Source organism: Xyrauchen texanus, chromosome 48 (assembly GCF_025860055.1).
Source record: "Xyrauchen texanus isolate HMW12.3.18 chromosome 48, RBS_HiC_50CHRs, whole genome shotgun sequence".
NCBI classification, from domain to species: Eukaryota; Metazoa; Chordata; class Actinopteri; order Cypriniformes; family Catostomidae; genus Xyrauchen; species Xyrauchen texanus.
In genome coordinates, this window is record NC_068323.1 from 20562077 (window position 1) to 20577695 (window position 15619).

The following is a 15619-nucleotide window of genomic DNA, read 5'->3' on the forward strand; positions in this document are numbered from 1 at the left end:
AAGCAGCCACTTGTAAGCGGGAAGTGATGGCGGGGCCGGCACAGTGGCTGTACTGTCATATTATGAATCATTCTGACATGATCGTTGATAAAGACATGCATGCGTGCACCCACACAGCATAACACCCACTTCTTGCACAGCGTTAGGAACATTCCTTGTGACATGTGAGCTTCCATTATGACAGTTCCTTCACCATTGTTATTTATTTTACTTTGCTGAAATTGTCTCTGAAACAAGGGCATATTTTTGTCAGAGTTATGTAAATGGATTGTTTCTGGGCAAAGCACACAAAGATAAAGGCGAATGAGATGAGCAGTCCCGTTGGACGCCATGCAAAATTAATGAGATTTTTACATTTCTGAAGAAAAGGAAAGTGGTACTCGTCGCAAAAATGCTAGGGGGTTCTGAATGGTTGTTTCTGTGTTGTTGGTTGCTAGGGTGTAATACGAGGTTCCTTTGTGGTTGCTCTGTAAACTAAGTCAAAAGGGCCCACTGTCAAGGCTCTATAGCTGCTTTTTCACCATCGGGCAGAACAGTTCTGAGCATGGTACAGAACAGTTACGGTAGCATTTCCACTTGAGCACAGTAAGGCACGGCATGATTATAAACTGTTCTCAGACCACAATTCTTGGCACGTTTAGCTAATCGTACTCAACCATGCTGGTGAAATGGATTTAGTGGTGATTCATGATTGTTAATTTGCCCATGCCAAAGTAGCTTTAAGTTGTTTCTTGCTTGCCAAGTTATTGCGTGAATAAAAATAGAGTATGTTTAGTGTATCTTCATGATATTTGATGATTGTTTTATTAACTAGAATCCAAGTCTTCATTTATTTTTCTACAGACCATATATATATATATATATATATATATATATATATATATATATATATATATATATATATATACATACACAATTTTCATGTAACGCTAACACCAAAACATTTTTTAAAGTAAAATGTTTTACTTAGTTTGGGAACTTTTACCTTTCTGTGTGTTTGTGGCCGGTGGCATACACAAGACCTCAGCAAATGATGGTAAATATCTCGCCTTTTTCTCTTCGCTTTCTTTTTGCAACATGGAACATGTCTTCCATGGAACAAAACCTGGGGGAAAACGCAGTCCTAAAAACTGGAACATGCGATCATCCTCCATAGTGCACTCGCCAATGTTTATCGCCAACAGATGATCTGTTATGTATTCTCTTGATTTCACTGCACCACAGTGGAAAAAACAAATGTAAAAGAAAGGAACGGTATGGTTTTGCAACGAGAACTGTTCGGCCCGATGGTGGAAAAGCGGCTTATGATATTCTTATATTATGATATCATGTCTCTAGACATGGTATCATGGTACACTTACAAAAAAGGACCCTCACTGTAGAAAATACCATGGAAATAGAATGTTATTTTGGACATGCCTCATGGGATTTTGGATATATAATTAGATAGCACCATGGAATCTTTGGTACTGTTTGGGTAGTTTTGCTAAATGCTATGATTTTGGACATGGTACTATGGTAATGCCATATGGTGTATGAATAACCATCAACTGTACCGTGGTAATCCTATGTTTGTTTAGATGTACCATGGTAATACCATCTTGTAATTAAAGTATCTCAGTGTATCATGGCATTTGAATCTGGTTATCGTTCATGGTATAAAAAGTATTGAAGTACTACATTAATACCATTGTATTCTTTGAAGTACCTGCCCTTACAAAAATCGAGAGATCTGGCAAATTTGCAGCAAACTTTCGACAAGTTTACCACTGATTATTTTATTTTTGTTGCCATAGGTTGCCACAGATGTGTTTGCCTGTAGCTGCAAATTGTCCATTGTCGCCAAAGGTTTGCTTCAGGTTCACCACTACTAGTGAATAGCTGCAAACTTCTGGCAAACATTGGCAGCAAATCGAAAGCTAATTTGCATGTGAAAATAATAATTGGGACATTTGCGGCAAGTTTGCGGCTGGATTGCTGCAAGTTTACCAGACCTCTAGATTTTTTGTAAGAGTTGGGATACCATGTAAATACCGTGGTACTTGAATATGGTACTCTTTAAAGAATAACATGGTGGACATCTACAATGGTAAATTTACTATTCTTATTTATATGTACATGGTGCATGAGAATAATAATCACCCATGGTATACTGTATATCAAAGTACTACGGTAATACCATAATATTCTTTGAAGCATTGTAACTTGTACCATGTATGTACCATGTACATACAATAGTACATGAATATGATACTCTTCAAAGAACAACATGATAAGACTGTGTTTTTTATAGAAATGGTACCATTGTAAAATTATGTTTTTCTTACCATTTACCATGGTAAACCTAGTATTCTTTGAAGCACCATATACATGAAATGGTATATAAATACGGTAATCATTTAGTACCATTGCATTACCATCTGATACCATTACTAACCACCTCAGTACTTTTTTAGGGAATGTGGATTTCACATTTACTCCTTAAACAACATTTTGCATTCTGTTCCTCGCTCACAAATCTTGCATCACTTCATTGTATAATCCAATCAACGTCCAACATAATTAAAGAGAAATCAATGAGTGTTTTTTCTCTCTTCCTCTATGTGGCATCTCAAAGTGACCTCATTCATGCCAATGCCAACCTGCCCAGCTCGTTGGAAAAAAACCTGACATTTAGTCAGCTGGGGTTCCCTGATAATAGCATGAGTGATGTTATGAGGATTGGTTGTATCCATAGAACATAATCAGATCCAGATCCCCTGTATACATATCTGATTGAAGACGGGTGGGGGACTTAAGTTTGGATTACATTAACAAATACACCTTATCTAAGCTCAAGATATGCAGTAGAGCTCCAGTCTCGGCCAATGAGCATATGATGGGTTTTAAATAATAAACCATTTCAGTTCCTCTGCTACTTATGTTCTCTACGACCAAGTGAACCATTCATACATTTGCTCATATAAGGCAGAGCTTGACATATTTGTGCAGCCATGCTTAAGAGGGGAAGGCTGGATAATAGAGAATGGTTTGCTTTATTGTTTGGGGTTGATGGAGGCTAGCTCATTTAAAAATAAATGGAGGGCTGGGGTAGTGGCAGTTTCTTTCTCGTTGGTTAGACAGTCTATTTGACAAAGATCTTTCGAAAATGTTTGTGCATTAGATGCGAGTTAGCAGAGCATGTTCTTGTAAGACTTCATTACTTGGAAGCACTTCTAACTCTTGGTTGCTCGATTGTCTCGCTTGTCTAATAGATTCTCTCATCTGGCCGCTCTATGTAATTCTCCCTGACATTCACATTCGCAATGGACAATCATGCAATAGGTTTGTATCTTAAGTACCAATAAACACTGAATATTGACATGTAGCCTAGGAAAGTTACCCTGAAAACAATCCCATTCTACCGAATTACTGACAAGAAGCAACCACGATCACCTTTCCCTCTGGTGGTACTGATAGCATGTTGCATGCATAACATCCGAGATATGGGTTCTGGTCCCGTGGAAACCAGGAAGTAATCACATAAACAACAGAAAGCGTGAATTTTAGGTTGCATTTTCGCTCTAAAATGTAATTTTTACTCCACTGATAATTAGGTTTAGGGTTGGATTTTGGGTTAGGGGGAAGAGTTAATGAATAATGCATTTTAGTTGAGTCTATTTTATAATGTACAACAAAAAATACTTCTTTCGTTTGGCGCCACTCTGTGGACATTTCACGCGGAAAGTGTAGCTCCCATTTGCCCATTCATGCAACAACAACTTTCAGCTTCGGCCACTGGGAGCAGTGATTCAGATTACTGTAAGCACAAAACAATTTCAGGAGCTGAACTCTCAACCTCCAAGGGGCGGACTGGCCATTGGGAGAACCAAGACTTTTCCCGGTGGGCCGGCTGCAAAACGGGGCCAAACGGGCGGCGATAAGCTGAAACGGGCTGCCGCATTATGCCGAACGTGCCACGAGTGGCTGAAGAGGGCTGCAAAACGCCGCCGTGATATGCAGGAAAGGACAGTGACCCCCCCCTTTAGGGCTGGTTTCTCTACCCAGTCCGCCCACCATATAATTATAATTGATTACAAGTGTTAATTTAAGCAAAGAGATTCATATATTATGGTTAAAATACTTGCTGTTGGGTTACAGATCAGCAAAAATTATCTGAGATAAAATAAATAATTAATGCTGTGAAACTTTGGATGAATCATAACTATACAGAAATGAATGGTCTATTTATATCAAGCTTTCCTGTGTTATGTCACCAGAGAGCTGATTCATGTAGAATTGCACTGTAATGCTTCACTCATGCTTAAACTCATAATCTAATACTACGATAAAATGTATAAAGATACAGATATTGTTTGAAACTGTACGCTGTAAGCAGAGATCACTGTCATCCAACTACATTTACAAGTTTGTGCAATTGGGATTGTGCGGTAGCTCAACTGAAACCGTGTTGAACTTGCAATGCAAAGGTCTGGGGTACGAGTTTTGAAAAGTATGCGAGTTGAAAGTGTCATAGAAGTGCCATAAAATGACGTAGGGAGCCTGATGGTTGGAGGGAACGGGCAAAGTCGTTTCAAATGCAGAGCAATTTCTTACAAATCATTTTCAATCAGTCACAATAAGACCAGGAACGTGTATTAAGAAAGTAAACAAGGTACATTTTTATTTCAAAAGTTAACATCCCGATGTAACAGCCATAACCTATTCCCCTTTGATATAAGTTCATGTTTGTAAGACCCACGTATCACTGAGCTCACATACCAAAAAGCATTCATTCTCCTGTCCTATATATCAGTCAGTTATTAAACCTAAACCTTTCAGTCTGATAGAGTATTTCAACTCTCCCCTATGCGCTTAGCCATCCCTCTGAGAATACAGAGTGCCTTCAAAATGAGCACTCATATTTTTCTCCTTTTGTCTTCGCTTTCCCACTATCAGACTTCCAATGCGTAGTGGAGAGTCCAGAGGTCCCTTCCCTCCTTTTTAAGTACTACTTCAGAAATTGGCACTGTTCTAAAGGGAAGCTTTTCTCTTAATGTAAAGGCAACATGCCAAAAGCATCTGCAATACTCAGGTACATGTGTCTTTTTAAAAAGGACATAATTTGTGTTTGTAGGCGGTGGATATTGCGTCTCAAAAATATTGCTATGGGTGATCTTTCTGCAGAGCTGCGAAACTGTAGATCTGTGCCTGGTTTTCTGGACTGCACACCATGACGGTCTTCCAGCAGCTGATTAAAATGAAGTGTGGCAGGCATTCTGTTTGGGGAAATCAGGTGTTTGATACACATGTCAGATTGGTTATATCCCAAAAATCAGCATGGAAGAAATGTTTGGTCGTCGAAAGGAACGCCTCTCCTTTTTAAAATTAATTACTTTAAGCTTTATTAGAGTAGACCAGTGAGCTGTTCATGGTATATTTCATTTGACTTCTTTCTGGTCAACGTTGAAATAGAGGACAGTTTTTAAAAATAACACTTAAACAATTCAGTTTACACTCCTTTAGTGTCACTCATAATGTAATATGTCACCAAGGCTGCAGCTTCAATCATCTTCAATACAATTGTGATTGTCACACTTTATTAGAAAGGGAACAAACCATCATTTACAGCATATAAAGGCCATGCCCACACTAATACGAAAACGTATTGATTTAGCTACGTTTCTGCTTCTAAAGGCAATTTCCTCAAGCAAAACCAGAGCGTTTCTAAATTTCTGTCCAATACAGCATAATTTGGAAAATAATGACATTAGTAAACTGAAAACTATGTTTTAAAATGAAGCCCGATTTATGTGGATGACATCATACCACTCGTTTTAGCTGCATAAACATTCTCCTTTTGTGTTCCACAGAAGAAAGTAAGTCATGTGAGCTTGGAATGAGATGACAGTGAGAAATTGACTGGATTTTCATTGGGGGTGAACTATTGATTTAATTTCTCTTTCTCTTGACGAGCAATAGCTTGCAGCAGAGACAGGAACCAGTAATTAATTGAAGGACATCGTTAGTCAGAGTGATTCAGGGGAAAATATCTCACACTAATTTACATGTGTCTGTGTTTCAATTAACAATGACCTCAATCTCTCAGCAGAAAAATAAGAGGATGCTTGTTCCGAACAGTGGGCCGTATACCAGCATTCCCGCTCACTGGAATGCATGAAATAATATACGCATTCTCTCTCTCTATGAAAGAACTCCACTGTTGGAAATTATACAGAGCTAGACTCTAAAAATTGACTGAACAATTACACAATCCTCGCCAACTCTAACTGTCGATATCAACGGTAGTAAACAGCAAATATCTTGCCATTCTTTCATCAAAATGTCAATGTATTCCATTGTTTCACTTTTTACAAGCAGGTCAAATGCGTCACTAACGTTCTCAAAAATCATTTTTCAGTTTTTTGATTGCAACTGTGCCAACTGGCTTTGAAACCGTCAGGTATGGGAGGAATAGAGAAACACTACGTCTTGATATAAAATTCTCTGAGCTCTAAATTGCAACACCTCTCTTCCTATGGAACATATCAAAGACACTGTGAAAAATTTGGAAGCAAAAGCACAACATTGACAGTGGGCGATGAAGGGGGGGTGTTGTGACATTGATGGGAGAAGAATTTCAACTGAAGCAGAGATGAATGTCAAACAATTGCACTACAGAGAATCGCTTCTAAGTTTAGATACAGTCTCTAGACAAAAGAAACAACCTAGACGGTGCATTTGTAGCTAGTTGATGTTAGAGGGTGGCAAAATAGTGAGATATGGTAAACTATGGTAAAAAATTTATATTCATCAATATCTATCTGTAGTTTCTAAAACTACAAAATACCTTTTGTTTCTTGAGTTAAAGAAGACCTATCCTAAATTTACATTTACCCTTTACAACACCACCATACAGTCAAGATAATAATAATAATACAATAAAATAATATATTTATGTATGGAGTGGTGGTGGCGTAGTGGGCTAAAGCACAGAACTGTTAATCAGAAGGTTGTCGGTTCGATCCCCACAGCCACCACCATTGTGTCCTTGAGCAAGGCACTTAACTCCAGGTTGTCCCTGTAATAAGGGCTCTGTAAGTTGCTTTGGAAAAAAGCGTCTGCCAAATGCATAAATGTAAATGTTGGGCATTTTCTGTATATATATATATAAAGAAAAAATATATATATATTCAACAACAGAATATAGACTGTTTCTAGTGTATTGTCTCAAAAAGCAAATAAAATTGTGCTTTGTTTTGACAAAGAGATTCCAATGGACCAATAACCTAAAAGATGTCTTTAAAACTGGGAAGTGCCTTTCGGCAAAAATAAAATACAGAACACTAGGCCTACCTATAAATGTACCAGAAGAGAAAAACATACTCTGAGTTAGATATAGCTATTGGAAGCACTGTAGTAGGACAGTCTGGTGGAGAAGTCATTACAGCACCAAACAAGAACAAAACGACAGCAATTTTTTTCTCAATGGAGACAATGGATCTAATTTGTTTACCTCAAACGACAGATGTTACGCCATTATTACACTACCAATCTGTCAATAACCTGTTTTCTCTCTACCTAAAGGAATAGTTCACCTAAAGTTTAAAATAAGTCTTTATTTACTCGTCCTCATTTTTAAACGTATATGCTGTTGTTTCCCCCCGTGGAACACAAAATGAATCTTCACACAGCTCTTTTGTTTACAGAAGCAACTCATAGTTAGTGACCACGATTGTAAAAATAGACCAAAATACTGTTTTTGGTTTGTTCTCCAAACAGAACAAAAACACCATTAAAGTATCATTTAAGTAGTCAATATGGCTTATGCACTATATTCAAAGTCCTTTGAAGTCATACAATAGCTTTATATAAGGAATACACTGAAATGTAAGTCTTTAATCAATGATAATCTTCCCCGCTGCCAAGGCTTTACATTTTCTAGCTAATTACTACTTAAATTCGGGTCAGTTCCTCACACAAAGCTATTGTATGGCTTCAGAAGTCTTACAACACAAGTGGTATGAACTACTTTTATAGTACTTTTATCCTTTTTGTTTTTGTCCTTTTGGAGCTATAAATAAGTGGACGATATAATCTGTTGTTATATGGAAAACGAAACTGTAAACTGCATTAAGATTCAACGTAAGGTCTAAAAATCGAATAGGTCTAAGCCCACCACATTCGCCAACACCACTGTACTTACAAACGGATGATATCCACGCCAGTCTTATTTAAATCTCAAAATCCATGTATGATCAGCTCTTTTACCACATGCCTGAGGTCCCAATGATTCATCAGATGTGCCGCTGAATCACAAACTCAGTCGAAACAAACAAACAGTAGAAACGAGGCAAAACCTTGCATGAATCACGTGCATGTCATGCGGATAAACTTAGCATCCTCGTGCACTGCCAAGTGAGCCTGCGCTCTTATCTTAAATGCTGGATTCCTCGCAGAAGCCTGCAGCGTCGCAGTATTTGTGGGGGGAGCTGGATAGTTTTAAAAATAGTGCCTTAGATCAGAATGTTGAGGATAATAGGGTCTCTGCAGATTAAACTGCTGTTAACTGCCTGTCTGCGTGCTAAATTGAAGCGTGTCTGTTATGCTATTGTGCGCTAGGTGCTGCTTAACGTTCAAACTCAATGGAGAGGTCTCAGAAGTCTACCCAGTAAAGCTACTCTTGTTTGAGGGAATATAAGCATCATCCACACTCTTTCTGGTGTCATTCATCACTTTTTTGTCTGCTCTCATTTCCTCAACCATTGAGGCTATTGGTTTTCCTATAAATATGTTTAGAGGGAATATCAGTTTGAGGAGTCTTGAGTTGACAAGGGACTAAATCACAGAAGAAAAACGAATGTGATTTGGTGCAGATCTGTTCAAATTTTAATGGCAACAATTACAGCGCCACCTCTTATTTTGTAATAGACTTTATAAGTTTCTTGGAAACCAAATTAATGCAAAACTTGATGACAATTTGAGGTTAGAATCAAATGTGCTCACGTTGAGGGACATAACAGGTTAATGTTCTTCAACAGGCAATAAGGACAGAGCATTTCAGTACACCCTATTAATATCCAAAGTTGACTTCAAAGGTAGTTTGAACAGAGAGTCAAAACAGCAGCAGCAAAGATCTCTTTTCAATGATTCAGAGAACAAGAATTAGCAACGTACATGCCTAACAGTTCAGCAGAGAAAATGCAACAAGCACAATAAGGTTCTTCATTCTAAATACAAGTTGAGTTGTTCCAGTAAAGGACAGAAAAGTATTTAACTAAGTTATTGCCTACATTATTCTACCATAATGGGGATGGATGGATGGATGGATGGATGGAAATTGTCACTTAACTATAAAATAATACTTTACAAATACTGTATACCGTATAGATAAAGTGTAACTCCATAAATCTGTCTGTTTGGTTTTATAGCTTCTTGTTACTGGTAATTAAAGACATTACTAAGACAGACAGACAGAAAGAATAAAAACATACTAGGTCTAAGGAGAATTGCTGTATTTGTTTTGGACCACAAACAGCCAAAACACTCCCCCTATTAAATTAAATTACAAAGACGCTCAATCAGTCAGTCACTGACCCGAGCAAATGAGTATTTGCTATAATTGTGGGGGTTTGAGTCTTGGTCAACCAAATTAATTAGAGCAACTAAAATCAAATCAGATGTCCTGGAGCAAGGAGTGATCACCCAGACCCATGGCATCCGCTACAACATCCTTAATGACGTGCATGGTGGCTTTAATTTATTTCTTCACATCACTAAGTTTCAATCTGGCCACATATTCTAATTTATAATCATCTGACCAGACCACAGCCATATGTCATCCGAAATACAAAAAGAGTTTTACCAACTGTCCTAGGAGAGCCCTTTTAAGATCCACAGTTTACTTTTATCTATGCACTCTTGTTTCAACCTATACTAATATACATGAACTTTATTGCAACTGCAACACAAGAAGGGTGCCTAAAGTTCAGCAGAGCCATTAAAGAGCCTTTATTTTGAGTGTAGATGAGATTCAATCACTGCATTACCTTGGTAAGGCTCTAACTTTGCATTTGCTTAACCAGCCATCCAAATTGACAGAAAACAAGTCTCGAATGATCTTCTGCTTACTACACTGAATAAAGACTGTAGATATTGCGTTGTAAATGTCACTTGAACGACACATTCAGAGCTGCGATGTAAATCGTTCATAAAACGTCCACACAGCTGTGAAGTATTTACAGTCTTGAGCGTTCGGATCTAGATTAGTTGTTTAACTTGTGTTAGTATTGCTGAAAATCTTTTTATTTTGCCATAACAACAACAGCGGTTTCCTACGGGATATCTGTCTTTGCCATCCCTCACTTGTGACCCGAGCGTAATAATATCGGATGCATTTGCCAAAGGCTACAGATACGAGACGTGGAAAGAATACGATTTGATATGAGAAATTCACACTTACCTGGCAAGAATGCAGTTGAATGCGCTGATAATAGCTACGATGCGAATTCAGATGATATCATATATATATATATTCCTTGCTGATGTCCACATTGTCCGTGCCAGGCGCTTACTGTAAGAGAAAACCCCGATGACAGAGAGAGAGAGAGAGAGAGAGAGAGAGAGAAAGAGAGAGAGAGAGCGAGAGAGAGAGAGAGAGGAGGGGGCCATACTATCCAATTACAAAGACAAATGGGGGTTAAAAAGAACAATGCACAACCACTCCGAGGACAAAACAGCAGATGCGGCATTGTTTGTTTTCGTTTTAGATTCTTTCATAAGAATCTTGGACTGGCGTTAAACTGTCACATGACGCTAATATTTGACTATCATACACAAGTCATGTAGGAATAAATGGCCTTTCTGACCGACCGCCTTCTTGTCAGTGTTGGGTGCATTACTAAGTAATTAATTACTCTGATTGAATTACTTTTTCATCAAAAAGTAAAGTAAGGGATTACTCTTATTTTTCAGTAATTTAATTACAGTTAATTCTGATGCAATTGTGTTAAATACTGTATAGACTTTAGAACAATTCTATTTAAAACAATAGTGAATTTAAAATCGACATTTAACGCCTAATGTTAAAATATATGTTCCCCTTCTGTCGCTCTCTCCACGTTGTGTTGGAGAAGCGACACTAGGGTCTCTCTTGAGCCGATATTCACCTTTGACCTATTGAAAAGGGCCAATGAGAGTTGGCAGTCAGTATTTGCATACCCGCCTCGCATACGGGTATTTAAGCCGGGCAAATACGAAGTTTAGTCAGAAAATTTCTTCGAGCCGATGGTCTGTCTGCAGTTTGCTGCGAGTTACACACCACATTAAAGCGCTCCTGTTTCCTCTGACGATCTGCATGCTGTTGCATCTTGACGGCGACAACAGCGGCTTCTCCTTTACATTGCACGGTGCATTGTTGCCCTGAGCTCGACAGCAGACACACACACACACTGTGTATTAAAAGAGTAAATTCCTATTAAAGAGTAATTTCTCTAAAAGAGCAAAACACAGCGGCGTTGAGCGTTCTTTTCAGAACGCGTCTTTCAAGATGCCCTTCGCCCCTGTGTTGTTCCTGGATGCGTAGAGTGCTCTCCGCTCAGACGGCCACAGGCTGTCTCGTGTGTTTGGGCGCGATCACACCGAGACGGCGTTGTGGATGGTTCATGTTCTCACTCGAGAACATGACCATGACCACGTTGCGTCGCGCTTGCCTTCAACAGAAAGCAGCCACCCCAGCTGCACCCTGCATTGCTCCTTCTTCCACGGATTGAGGACGACGCGGTTGGCGCTGAGGCGATTTGAGGCGGCAGCGGGTGCGGTTTCGCCGGGTATCCCCCCACAAACCTCCCATTCCCCACAGCCTTCACGGTTGGATGACTGGTTCCTGGGGGCAGCGCGCAGTTCACGGCCTCGCATCCCCCCGGTCCCGTTTTTCCCGGAGGTGCATGACGAGCTGACGTCTACGTGGAGAGCCCCGCTCTCTGCCCGTCAAGGTGCCACCGAAGGCCACAGCGTAGTCACTCAGACAGGCGATGGCCACCCTAGTGGTCCAGGAACGCCATCTTTGGCTCAATCTGGTCGAGATGCGTGAGGCCGACAAGAACCGCCTCCTGGACGCACCTGTCTCTCAGACTGGCCTTTTCGGCGACACCGTCGAGGACTTCGCCTAACAGTTCTCCGTGGTGAAGAAGCAGACGGAGGCCATCTCTCAAGCATCATGCCCGCCGCCAGACCTGCCGCTACGGGCCCTGCCCGTCTGCCGCTCGAGGCGTCCCCTCGCGAAGAAACCAACTCCTGCTCCGCCTCAACCCGGGCCCAGCTCTCAGCCCCAGCGTCGAGCACCCGCGAGGCGGCGACGCCCCTGTCTCACGAACCCCTCTAGGACCCGGAAGGCTCCCAAGCGTTCCTGAGACAGCCGACCCAGAGCCGAAGACGTTAGCTCCGGAGGTGGTAAGACCGCTCCGTCCCCCGGTGGAGGGCCGGGAGGAGAATCCTTTGTTTTTTCATTGCCCTGACGGGGGCTGTGGTACCCACATTCTCAATAAGAGCTATTTCCTTTGCCTCTGGGTCACCTGGCCCGCAAATGTCATTCTCACGGCAATCTGCTTACAGATTACGACAGCCCCGGTACACCGGACGTGGCGATCCCGCCTTCCGCCTGCCCACGACTCTCCCCTGGCCGGCCGGTTCAGACGAGTCCAGAGGACGCCATCATCAGACCTCCTCCTCAGTCACGAACCCGCCCCTGCCGGGTGCGCGGAGCAAGGTAAGTGCTTTGAGTCTATTCTCAGCACCTCAGCCTCAGGCCGCAACGAAGCCCCCGACGCTGCACTACCTGTTCCGCCCGCTGCGAGGCCCGCCCGGTACGTCCAAAATACTCATCCCTTTGGTGCCCCTAAGCGCAGAGCTGGGAAGCGTGGCTTTCGCTTCCCAGCGCATCACGCTGGCTGCACTGGACCATTCGACTCGATTACGCCAATTCAGTTTGCCCGGCTCCCGCCCCCCTTCAGGGGCGTCTGCTTTTCCGCAGTACACGGCAGCATGCCAGTTCCCTGCGCACGGAAATCGCAACCCTCTTAGCCAAGGGCACGGTAGAGCCCGTCCCTCCAACCGAAATGAGGAAGGGTTTCTACAGCCCTTACTTCATTGTACCCAAGAAAGGCGGCGGCTTACGACCAATCCTGGACCTGCGAGTTTTCAATCGGGCCTTGTTAAAACTCCCGTTCAAAATGCTCACGCAGAGAAATATTCTGGCTGGCGTTCAGCATCTAGATTGGTTCGCAGCGGTAGACCTGAAGGACGCGTACTTCCATGTCTCAATTCTGCCACGACACCGACCCTTCTTACGGTTCGTGTTCGACGGCCAGGCGTTTCAGTACAAAGTCCTCCTCTTCGGCCTGTCTCTGTCCCCTCGCGTCTTCACGAAGGTCGCAGAGGCGGCCCTTGCCCTGCTACGAGTAGCCGGCATCCGCAGAGACTAGGTGCTCCGGCACCTCAGCCGTTTGGGGCTTCAGGTCAACTGGGAAAAGAGCAAGCTCACTCCGGTTCAGAGCATCTCTTTTCTCGGGTTGGAGTTAGACTCAGTCTCAATGACAGCACGTCTCACGAGCGAGCGTGCTCAGTCGGTGCTGGATTGCCTCGCTTCCTTCAAGCCAAGCACAGTGGTCCCTGTGAAAAACTTTTCCAGAGGCTCCTGGGGCATATGGCGTCCTCCGCTGCGGTCGCGCCGCTGGGGTTGATGCATATGAGACCACTCCAGCACTGGCTCCAGACTCGAGTCCCGAGACAAGCATGGCACCATGGCACGCATCGGGTAAGGATCACCCCCGCCTGCCTCAAAACACTCCGACCCTGGACAGACCTCTGCTTTTTACGGGCAGGAGTGCCCCTGCAGCAGGTGTCCCGACGCGTTCTGGTCACAACCGACGCCTCCCGGTCTGGGTGGGGTGCCGTGTGCAGCGGCCCCGCTGCGTTGACACATCAACTGCCTGGAGTTGCTGACCATCCTTCTCGCCCTCAGGAAGTTCCTCCCGTTAGTTCGGGACAAACACATCCTTGTGAGATCGGACAGCACCACGGTGGTGGCGTACATAAATCGCCAAGGCGGCTTACGCTCCCGCCACATGTCACAACTCGCCCGCCGTCTCCTCCTATGGAGCCAGCATGCCACTCACTCGCAGCTCAGCGTCGTAGCGGCCTATCCGCAACGCCTGCCGGGAGTGGAGGCTTCTCCCCAGTCGGTCCAGCTGATTTGGGAGCGGTTTGGCAAGGCCCAGGTAGACCTGTTTGCCTCCCAGGAAACCTCCCACTGCCTGCTCTGGTGCGCCCTAACAGAGGCTCCCCTTGGGACAGGCAGCTGGCACACAGCTGGCCCTCAGGGCTGTGCAAGTACGCATTTCCCCAGTGAGCCTTCTTGCACCGGTGCTGTGCAAGGTCAGGGAGGACGAGGAGCGAGTCACGTTAGTGGCCCCCTACTGGCCCACTCGGACTTGGTTCTCGGAACTCAGACTTCTCGTGACAGCTCCTCCCTGGCAAATTCCCTGAGAAAGGACCTCCTCTCTCAGGGACGGGGCACGCTCTGGCACCGCGCCCAGACCTCTGGAACCTCCACGTCTGGTCCCTGGACCGCATGTGAAGAGCTAGCCGCTTACGGCGTTGTGAATACAATTAACCAAGCCAGAGCCCCCTCTACCAGGCACCTTTACGCCCTAAAGTGGCGCTTGTTAGCAGATTGGTGTTCTTCCCGAACTGAAGACCCGCAGAGATCTTGCGATTAGGTCAGTGCTCCTGTTCCTAAAGGAGAGGCTGGACAGGAGGCTGTCCCCGTCCACCCTCAAGGTGTATGTTGCGCCATTGCCGCCCACCACGATCCTGTAGACGGCAAGTCTTTGGGTAAGCACGACCTGATCCTCAGGTTCCTGAGAGGCGCCGGAGGTTGAATCCCTCCCGGCCAGGCCTAGTTCCCTCCTGGGATCTCTCGGTAGTCTTGGCAGGACTCCAGAGACCCCCCTTCGAGCCGCTTGAATCAATTGGACTCAGGGCCCTCTCTCTTAAGAGCGGCCCTGCTGATCGCTCTCGCCTCTATCAAGAGGGTCGAGGACCTGCAAGCGTTCTCTGTCAGCGACACTTGCCTGGAGTTTGGTCCGGCAGATACGTATGTGATCCTAAGACCGCGACCGGGCTATGTGCCCAAGGTTCCTACCACACCATTCCGAGATCAGGTAGTGAACCTGCAAGCACTGCCCCGGGAGGAGGCAGACCCAGCCCTTTCGTTGCTATGTCCAGTGCGCACCCTGCGCATTTACCTGGACCGCACACAGAGCACCAGACGCTCTGAGCAGCTGTTTGTCTGCTTTGGGGGATGGCAGAAAGGGAATGCCGTCTCCAAACAGAGGCTCGCCCACTGGGTTGTCGACGCCATCACACTGGCTTATCACACCCAGGCCGTGCCCCTACCCTTGCGGGTCCGAGCTCACTCAACAAGGGGTGTTGCGTCCTCGTGGGCACTGGCCAAGGGCACCTCCCTAGCAGACATCTGTAGAGCCGCGGGTTGGGCAACACCCAACACCTTCGCGAGGTTTTACAACCTCCACGTTGAGTCGGTTAGCGTCTCGTGTTTTGTCAGGTCCGAGCCCGTGAG

At 44.1% G+C, this 15619-nt stretch overlaps 1 protein-coding gene across 8 annotated transcripts in view; it reads right to left on the reverse strand.

Moving 5' to 3' along the window:
* The window catches only part of LOC127639373 (poly(rC)-binding protein 4-like), a 163010-nt gene that overhangs the window by 93597 nt on the left and 53794 nt on the right, over positions 1-15619 (reverse strand). For 4 of the 8 annotated variants that reach the window (XM_052121344.1, XM_052121341.1, XM_052121337.1 and 1 more), the window contains exon 1: positions 10442-10579. The exons of 1 other annotated variant lie outside the window; for it this stretch is intronic. The gene's annotated coding sequence lies outside the window, so the exon portion shown is untranslated. Of the gene's footprint in view, positions 1-8185; positions 8355-10441; positions 10580-15619 lie in introns of those variants that run through there. 3 more of the 8 variants (XM_052121339.1, XM_052121342.1, XM_052121338.1) reach the window with 3 other exon arrangements.